This window comes from Macaca mulatta, chromosome 5 (assembly GCF_049350105.2).
Source record: "Macaca mulatta isolate MMU2019108-1 chromosome 5, T2T-MMU8v2.0, whole genome shotgun sequence".
Taxonomy (NCBI): domain Eukaryota; kingdom Metazoa; phylum Chordata; class Mammalia; order Primates; family Cercopithecidae; genus Macaca; species Macaca mulatta.
The window spans coordinates 66064023-66072341 of NC_133410.1; the positions used below are offsets into that span (position 1 = coordinate 66064023).

Consider the following 8319-nt stretch of genomic DNA (forward strand, 5'->3'; position numbering starts at 1 on the left):
CAAGGTAATTTTGTTGTTGATACTGAATGTAAGGTACAGTATCACAACGTTATTTAACTTTAATAATTATGACTGCTAGCTAAAAGAAGATGAAAAACGTTTAAAACACTAACCCAGAGGTTTTTGGTTCAGGTGATAGACTAAATACCCTAATTTGAAATAAATTGATTGGGTCCTGAGCCAGGTTTCTGGTTTGGGTGGATCCGGAAAAAGAAGTAGAATAGATCTTGGGGTCCTTCAAAATAATATAGAGGAAAATTAAAAGGATAGGATGGTGCACCCATGGGTACAAAAGGCTAAAGCACTTTGACTTCAGAGTAAACCCCTCTTTATTTTGTCAAATGGTAGCCTTGTCTGTCTGTTGGTCTGTTCCCAGGCCACCTATCTAACAGGGAAGTCTGCCTGTTGACAAGTGTCATGCCTTTCTGTGAAGCCTACTCTCCTCTTCAAAAGGATTGTTAGGGAAACAGGACAACCAAACTGCAGATGCAATTCACACGGAGGAAAATGAATAGAATGGAAGAGACAGATCAAGATGAACAGACAGAACAACCAACACCTGGATGAAAAAGAAACAATTTAGGTAAGAGAAGAGAATAAAAAAAATTAAAATTCTAGTTTGTATCTTCAGGAGTATTAAAGAAGTTGGATCCATAAAACAAAGATGACTACTATAAAAAAAGAAGCAATTACAAGATACAAAAGAGTTCTTGGAAATTTAAATATTCAGTATACATGCTAAATATTAGAAAGAACACAGTTGAGAAAAAGATTGGCAATCTGAAAGATAAAGTCACAGAGATAAATAATAAAATAAATAGATGAGAAACATGATAGAAAAGTTAAGGGACTTGGTAGATTTAGTAGGTATAGCATTCATAGAAATCACATAAGGACACACTTGAGGGAGTAGAAAGGGGAAAATGATGGAAGACATTTTTTTTTTTGAACTGAAGATAGAAAGATTTCTTTAGATTGAAAGGGTCCCCTAAGAGCCAAGAAGAAAAACAAAATCTAGCATCATTTTGATAACAATTTGTACTCCTAATGATAAAAAGGAAATCCTAGAAGCTTTCAGAGACAAACAAAACAAGATCGTTACAAAAGAATAAGCATCAATATTGGGAGCGCATCAGCAATACTGGTAGTATAACAGCTCTTTCCAAGCGTGAGATAAAAATGGTTTCAAATCTTGAATCTGTAACCAAACAATCAAGTCATGGTAAGATAAGTTGTCAAAATGAAAAGATTCAGAAAGTTTTCAACCAATGGGCACCACATAAAGAAAACTGAGAATTTGCAAGGTAAATACAGAAGATACTGGAAACAGTAAGGACCAGGATGACCCAGGTGACACAATTCTTTAGCTGTTACTGTACTTGATTTCACAAGAAAAATACTATGTGTTCATTATAATTACATTGTAAGGGCTGTATGTTTATAGTTTTAAAAATGAACCTAAGGCCTAGAGAATGTAACTTTAGGTACTGATCATAATGTAAACTATTATAAACTTAATAATATAAGAAATCATAACAATAAAATTTCAATTTACAATTCTTGTAGTTTGTCATTAAATTCACTGGTTCTGTGTGACTGTCTCCTATGGCCTATGTTGGATAGATAAGAGCCAAGTGTTATCCATTCAGATTGCTTCAATCATCATCTCTTCCAGATAAATGTTGAGTCAGTATTTTCAGCTCAAACATCGCTCTTAGACTCCAGCTTATATTTTAGACAGCCAGCTGAATGTCTTGCTCTGGGTGTCCTACCAGAATAGGAAAATTCAACATGTCTCAGTCTGAATACATCATGTACTCCTGCTTAAATGCTCAACAGGCTTTTCCTTATGATGCCCCTATTTCTAATTAACCCTACCACAACTTAATCCTTAGTCTTTGTATTAGTCAGAGTTCTTTAGAGGGACAAAACTAATAGGATAGATGTATATATGAAGGGGAATTTATTAAGGAATATTGACTCATATGTTCACAAGGTAAAGTCCCACAATAGGTTGTCTGTAAACTGAGGAGCAAGGAAACCAGTCCAAGTCCCAAAACCTCAAAACTAGGGAAGCCAACAGTGCAGCCTTCAGTCGGTGGCCGAAGGCCTGAGAGCCCCTGGCAAACCACTGGTGTAAGTCCAATGGTCCAAAAGCTGAAGAACTTGGAGTCCGATGTAGGAAGCATCCATCGCGGGAGACAGATGAGGACCAGAAGACTCAGCAAGTCAGCTCCTTCCACCTTCTTCTGCCTGCTTTATTCTAGCTGTGCTGGCTGCTGATTAGATGGTGCCCACTCAGATTGAGGGTAGGTCTGCCTCTCCCAGTTCACTGACTTAAATGTTAATCTTCTTTGGCAACACCCTCACAGGCACACCCAGGAACAATACTTGGCATCCTTCAATCCAATCAAGTTGACACTCAATATTAACCATCACAGTCTTCCTCGATACTTCTTTATCTCATCCTCTTATATGTGAGTTATAAAATTCTACATTCCAAACTTCATCATATTTTTTACATGATAAGATAAAAAGTCCTTTATATCCACTTTTATCTAAACTTTCATTGTCTCTTGCCTTGACTGATGCATCAACTTCTTAAACACATATCTACTTTGTCTTGAATACCTAGCACTATTAGATTAATCATCCTAAAGTATAGATATAATTTGGTTATTCTTTGCTCAAAAATTTGCAGGGCCATTGATAGTTTCCTGATATCTGTTGTAGTAGTTCTCAAATTTTAGTGTGATAATAAGCAGCATCTGGGAAGCTAGCTATAATGCACATTTTGGAGGCCTGCTGGCAGAGATTCTGATTTATTCATTCATGAATGGGGCTCAGGAAACTATTTTGAACAGATATGCCATGTGAGTTGAAATACACTTGTCCTTTGGGCTAATATCCACATTTTTTAACCTTACTATAAGCATCAGTAACTTGTTTCTAGAATACTTTTTAAAGTCGTTATGCACCATCCCCCTAAACATATACATGCTTTAATGATATGAAACCATTCCATGTTCTCTAAATACAAAATTTTCCAGACTTCACTGATTTTCTTAGTCTTTTATTTCCAATTGAAGTATACTGCCTGCTAATTGCTGTCTATCCTTCTCATGTATGGTTTGATACTTAGCTGGCAGAGGAGATACCATGATCACGAAGGTGGTTTTCCCAGGGCAAGGCTTATCCATTGCACTCAGGATGTGCTGACTCCTGCAATTTCTCCAAATGTGGGAAACTAAACTGCATAATTTGTGATAGTGAGAGACTGTGTTCTCACTTTCCCCTAAAGAAAAAAAAAAAAAAAAAGAAGCGTCGTTTGAATGCCACCCTCTAATGAAGCATTTCCCATCCCCTGACCCAATGTGAGCTCTCCTTTCTCTGAAACTCCATAGTATTGTAATAGGGTGACCCTGCATGATATTAGACCTAGGAATTTTTCTGAATTTTAGTGAACAAAGACAGAAAAAAACAAAGCAGAGGCTAGTGTTCTAGATCCTAATAGGCAAAGTCCTAGATTTGTTGATTGAAAAGGCAAAAATTACATTGCCATGACCCCCTTTCATATAAGTTTTAAATGTATATTAGATTTTGCCAAATAAATGCACTTGCATGAGATTTGGAAGGTAGATGTAAAGAGGGGGCCATTCTTCAGTGGTTCTTGGCTCATGATTTTGGCAAGCAATGCTATGGAAACACAAAGTTTCCCCGCAATGTTGTTCTAGTATTCCTTCTCCGGCTTTCTGGGTGTTGAGATGTAATGCTGGCAATTGTCATTTCTTGATATGACATCCTAGTCCTTGCATTGAATCTTCAGGTGACTATTCTCCATCTTCCTGGATATCCAGAGACAGTCGTAGCGGTGGCTCCAGCATAGCTACAAGGGCAGGCTCTGAGGTGGTAGCTGCCCCCAAAAATCATTTCTGTGTCACAAGAGCATCATTTGAGAAGACCTGCCACATCATCCCTACCAATAGGGCTGTAAGCACCTAATTTCCTGTATCATGTTTTTTCTAGCTTAAAATATAGTGCTTTTTCCTTCTCAGAATCCTGAGTAGAAAAACAGAAAGGAAAGGTGAAAAAAGAAAAAATTGAATGGAATAAAGATGTCCATGCCACAACAGGAATTTTGCCTTCCGAAAAAGCCCTGGTGAGAACAATGCAACTCTGCTGATCTCTCTCTTTTCCTCCATGGGCTTTCCTCTTCTGGGCCCTGTTTATTGGCCACCCTCAATTTTAATTGCACAGTTGAAGGATGCTTCTGGAGACTTATTCTTGGGACCACAGTTGCTGACTTCTGTGGCACAAGCTCTTCTTCCCCACTTGAAAATTAGAATTGCTAGAACCAGTGTCATTATCCTAGCATGCTCCATCATTACCAAGTCGTCGGCCATACCAGCTCTCGCGCCCAAGCTACTGAGCGCTGTTGAAGAAACTCACACACGCTTGCAGATTGGTATGTATAAAAATGAACAGAAACTAACTTGGCTATTCTCAACAATGTATAGAAAACTTCTGTTAAATAACTCACCATATATCTCTACAAATAATTCATCATATATCACTACTCACATATCTCATAAACACCCAAAACTGCCTGTGCCAAACTCAGCTAATTAACTTCTCACCTAAATATCTCCATCCTCCACCTGTGTATCTTTTTTTTTTTTTTTTTTTGAGACAGAGTCTCACTCTGTCACCCAGGCTGGAGTGCAGTGGCGCCATCTCAGCTCACCGCAAGCTCTGCTTCCCGGGTTCATGCATTTCTCCTGCTTCAGCCTCCCGAGTAGCTGGGACTACAGGTGCCTGCCACCACGCCTGACTAATTTGCTTTTTGTGTTTTTTTTTTTTTGTAGTTTTAGTAGAGACGGGTTTTCACCATGTTAGCCAGGATGGTCTCGATCTCCTGACCTCGTGATCTACCTGCCTCAGCCTCCCAAAGTGCTGGGATTACAGGCATGAGCCACTGCGCCTGGCCACTCCTGTGTATCTTAACATGACACACCGTCCATCAGAAACGTAGGCATTATTCTTGATTTTCTTCTCTCTCACTCTCTGCACTTAAAAATTTACCAGTTCTGATGTTTTTATGTTTCTATTTTAAAAGTCTACCTACCCCTTTTCACCCTTTGCCACTGTGTTTTCAGGCCCCCCATTTTCTCTCATTTGGATTGTTTCAACAGTCTTCTAATTGCTCTTCTGAACTCCTATCTTGCCCTTCTAATCTATTTTGCACACTGTAGCCAAAGTGATCTTTCATGTCTCTCCTATTGCTCTGAAGACTATGTCTCATGTCTTTAATGTAACAATGAGCAGCACCCATTCTTTGTGCTTTCGGAGACACCAGTGCTTTTCTTCATCAGAGCACCCACAGAACTATAATATGATTGTCCATGAGAGGAAATAAAATTTGAGGATTTTAAACAATATTTTTACCAAATAGCTAGTGAAACATTTCCAGGAGTGTTGTGAGCATGTCTCCAGAAGAGATTAGCATTTGAATCAGTGGACTGAGTAAAGAAGACCTGCCCTCATCAATGTGAGTGGATATCATACCATTCCTATTTACCTTGACAGTTTTATTTCTAGATCTATATCCTTTCAGTTTGCCTTGCAGCCAAAACAAAAGACTTCCAGTTAACTACTGTGTCAAATGCTGTCTGATCTTTGGATCTTTTGCATGTGCCCTTTCTCTATGGCATGCTCTTCTTTACCCTCCATGCCTTGCCTCTGCTCAGAAGTGATTTTTGACACCTATTATTTGTGCTTTCATAGACACCAGTGCTTTTCTTCATCAGAGCACCCACAGCACTATAATATGACTGCCTGTGAAAGGAAATAAAATTTGAAACAATATTTTTTCTTCCCCAAAATTGTTATTTTTTTGCCCTGCAGCTTTCCATTTATTGAAGCTCAGATACCATTGCTTCAGGGTGAGAACTGGTATAACTGAGAGCAAAGAAGACATTGCTAAGTTGAACATTTTAACTGGTTTTAAAAAAATTATTCAAAGAGCATTGCAGAAACAATAGTCTGGTAAGCAAGGCTTTCACTTGCAGGGACGCTACAAGAGAAAAAGGATATGCATGACTTAGATAGCCCAAACTTGATGTACAGACTCTTTACTATAAGCCATTACTTCTCAAAGTATACTCTGTGAACCTCTGGGTACTGGCATCAAATGCCCTAGTAGTCATTGTATTCTTCATTACCAAGGAGTTACAGTTTTTTTTTTTTTTTTTTGACAGCTTAAGAATGTCTTTGCTGAAGCAGTAAAAAAATAATTTTATTAAATTTTGATCCTTGAGTTAATATATTTTTCAATATTCTGTGTGATGAATTGGGAAATATAGAGAGAGTACTTCTGCTGTGTACAAAAGTTCCATAGTTGAACAACTGTATGGCAATAAATTAGAGAACTTAGATGAAATGAAAAAAAATCTAGAAAGACACAAAATACATGAACTAGTTCAAGAAGCACCAAAAAATCTGAATAGATTTATAACATGTGAAGAGATGAAATTTGTAATATCAACATTCCCATGAAGAAAAGCCCAGGACCAGGTGACTTCACTGGTAAATGCTATCAAATATTTACATAGTTAATACCATTATTCACAAACTCCTCCAATAAATAAAAGATGAGAGCCCACTTCCCAATGCATTCTATGAGGCTAATATTATCCTGATACCAAATCTAGGCAAAGACATTACAAGAAAAGAAAACTACGGATCAATGTCTTTTATGAATATAGAAACAGAGTTCCTCAACAAAACACTAGCAAATCAAATCAAGCAGTATATTAAAAGGATTATACTCCATAACCAAGTATGATTTATTCTAAGAATACAAGCTGTTTTAACATTTGAAAATCAATTAATGTAACACACCTCATCAACAGAATAAAGAAAACCACGTGATCACCCCAATATAAGCAGCAAAAGCATTTGACAACATCTATACTTCTTCACAGTAAACACAGTGAATAAACAAGAAATAGAAATAAATTTATGCAAACTACTAAAGGGCATCTATAAAACACCCACAACTAACATTTTATTAATGGTGTAAGACTGAATGCTTTTCCTCTATTATGTGAAACAAGACAAAGCTGTTCTGGCCACTTCTACTCAACATTATACTGTTAGCTTTAGTAAGGGCAATTAGGAAAGTAAACAAAATAAAAGGTATCCATATTGGAAAGGAAAAATTAAAACTATCTTTATTTGCAGATGATGTAATTTTGTATATAGAAAATAGTAAGTAATCCACTAAAGAACTATTAGAACAAATAAAGGAGTCCAGCCCATTCCTGGACACATGAGCAATATACAAATATAATCATATTTCTATGCACTTGCAATAAATGATCTGAAAATTAAATTAGAAAAGAAATCACATTAACAATGGCATCAAAAAGAAATGCAATATTATGGAATAAATTTGGTGAAAGAAGTGCAAGAGTTGTACACTGAACACTAAAAAACACTTTGCTTTAATTAAAGAAGGCCTAGATAAACAAAAAAGATATCCCATACTTGTGGGTTGAAAGACTTAAATAAAAAGATACCCCATACTTGTGGATTGAAAGACTTAATATTGTTAAGGTAGTTATATTAGCTAGAATTCTCCAGGGAGACAGAATCAGTGGGAAGAGTAGGTGCATTGATAGATAGAAGATAGATAGATAGATAGATAGATAGATAGATAGATAGATAGATAGATGAAAGGGAATTTGTTAGAATTGGCCCATGCAATTATAGAGGCTGAGAAGTTCCATGACAGGTGTATTAGTCCATTCTTCATACTGCTATAAAGAACTGCCCAAGACTGGGTAATTTATAAGGGAAAGAGGTTTAATTGATTCACAGTTCCACATGGCTGGGAAGGCCTTAGGAAATTTATGATCATGGTGGAAGGCAAAGGGAAAGCAAGCACCTTCTTCACAAGGCAGCAGGAAGGAGAATGATCACAGAAGGAACTACCAAAAGCTTATAAAACCATCGGATCTCATGTGAACTCACTCACCATCATGAAAACAGCATGGAGAAAACTGCCCCATGATCCAGTTACCACCACTTGGTCTCTCCCTTGACATGTGGGGATTATGGAGATTATAATTCAAGATGAGATTTTGGTGGGGACACAAAGCCTAACCATATCAACTGGCCATCTGCAAGCTCAAAACCCTGGGATGCCTGCAACATGGCTCAGTCCAAGTCTAAAATGATCAAACCAGAAAGCCAATGGTGTAATTCTCAGTCTGAAACCAAAGACTTGAAAACTTGGAAAGTTCCTGGTGTTAATTC

General features: G+C 37.3%; 1 non-coding gene across 1 annotated transcript; it reads left to right on the top strand.

Annotated features, from left to right (window-relative positions):
* The first annotated feature begins 3134 nt into the window (after positions 1 to 3134).
* Positions 3135 to 3298, top strand: LOC114678568 (U1 spliceosomal RNA). The gene has a single exon (XR_003730003.2). It is a non-coding gene; the product is annotated as a U1 spliceosomal RNA (small nuclear RNA).
* Positions 3299 to 8319: the final 5021 nt, after the last annotated feature.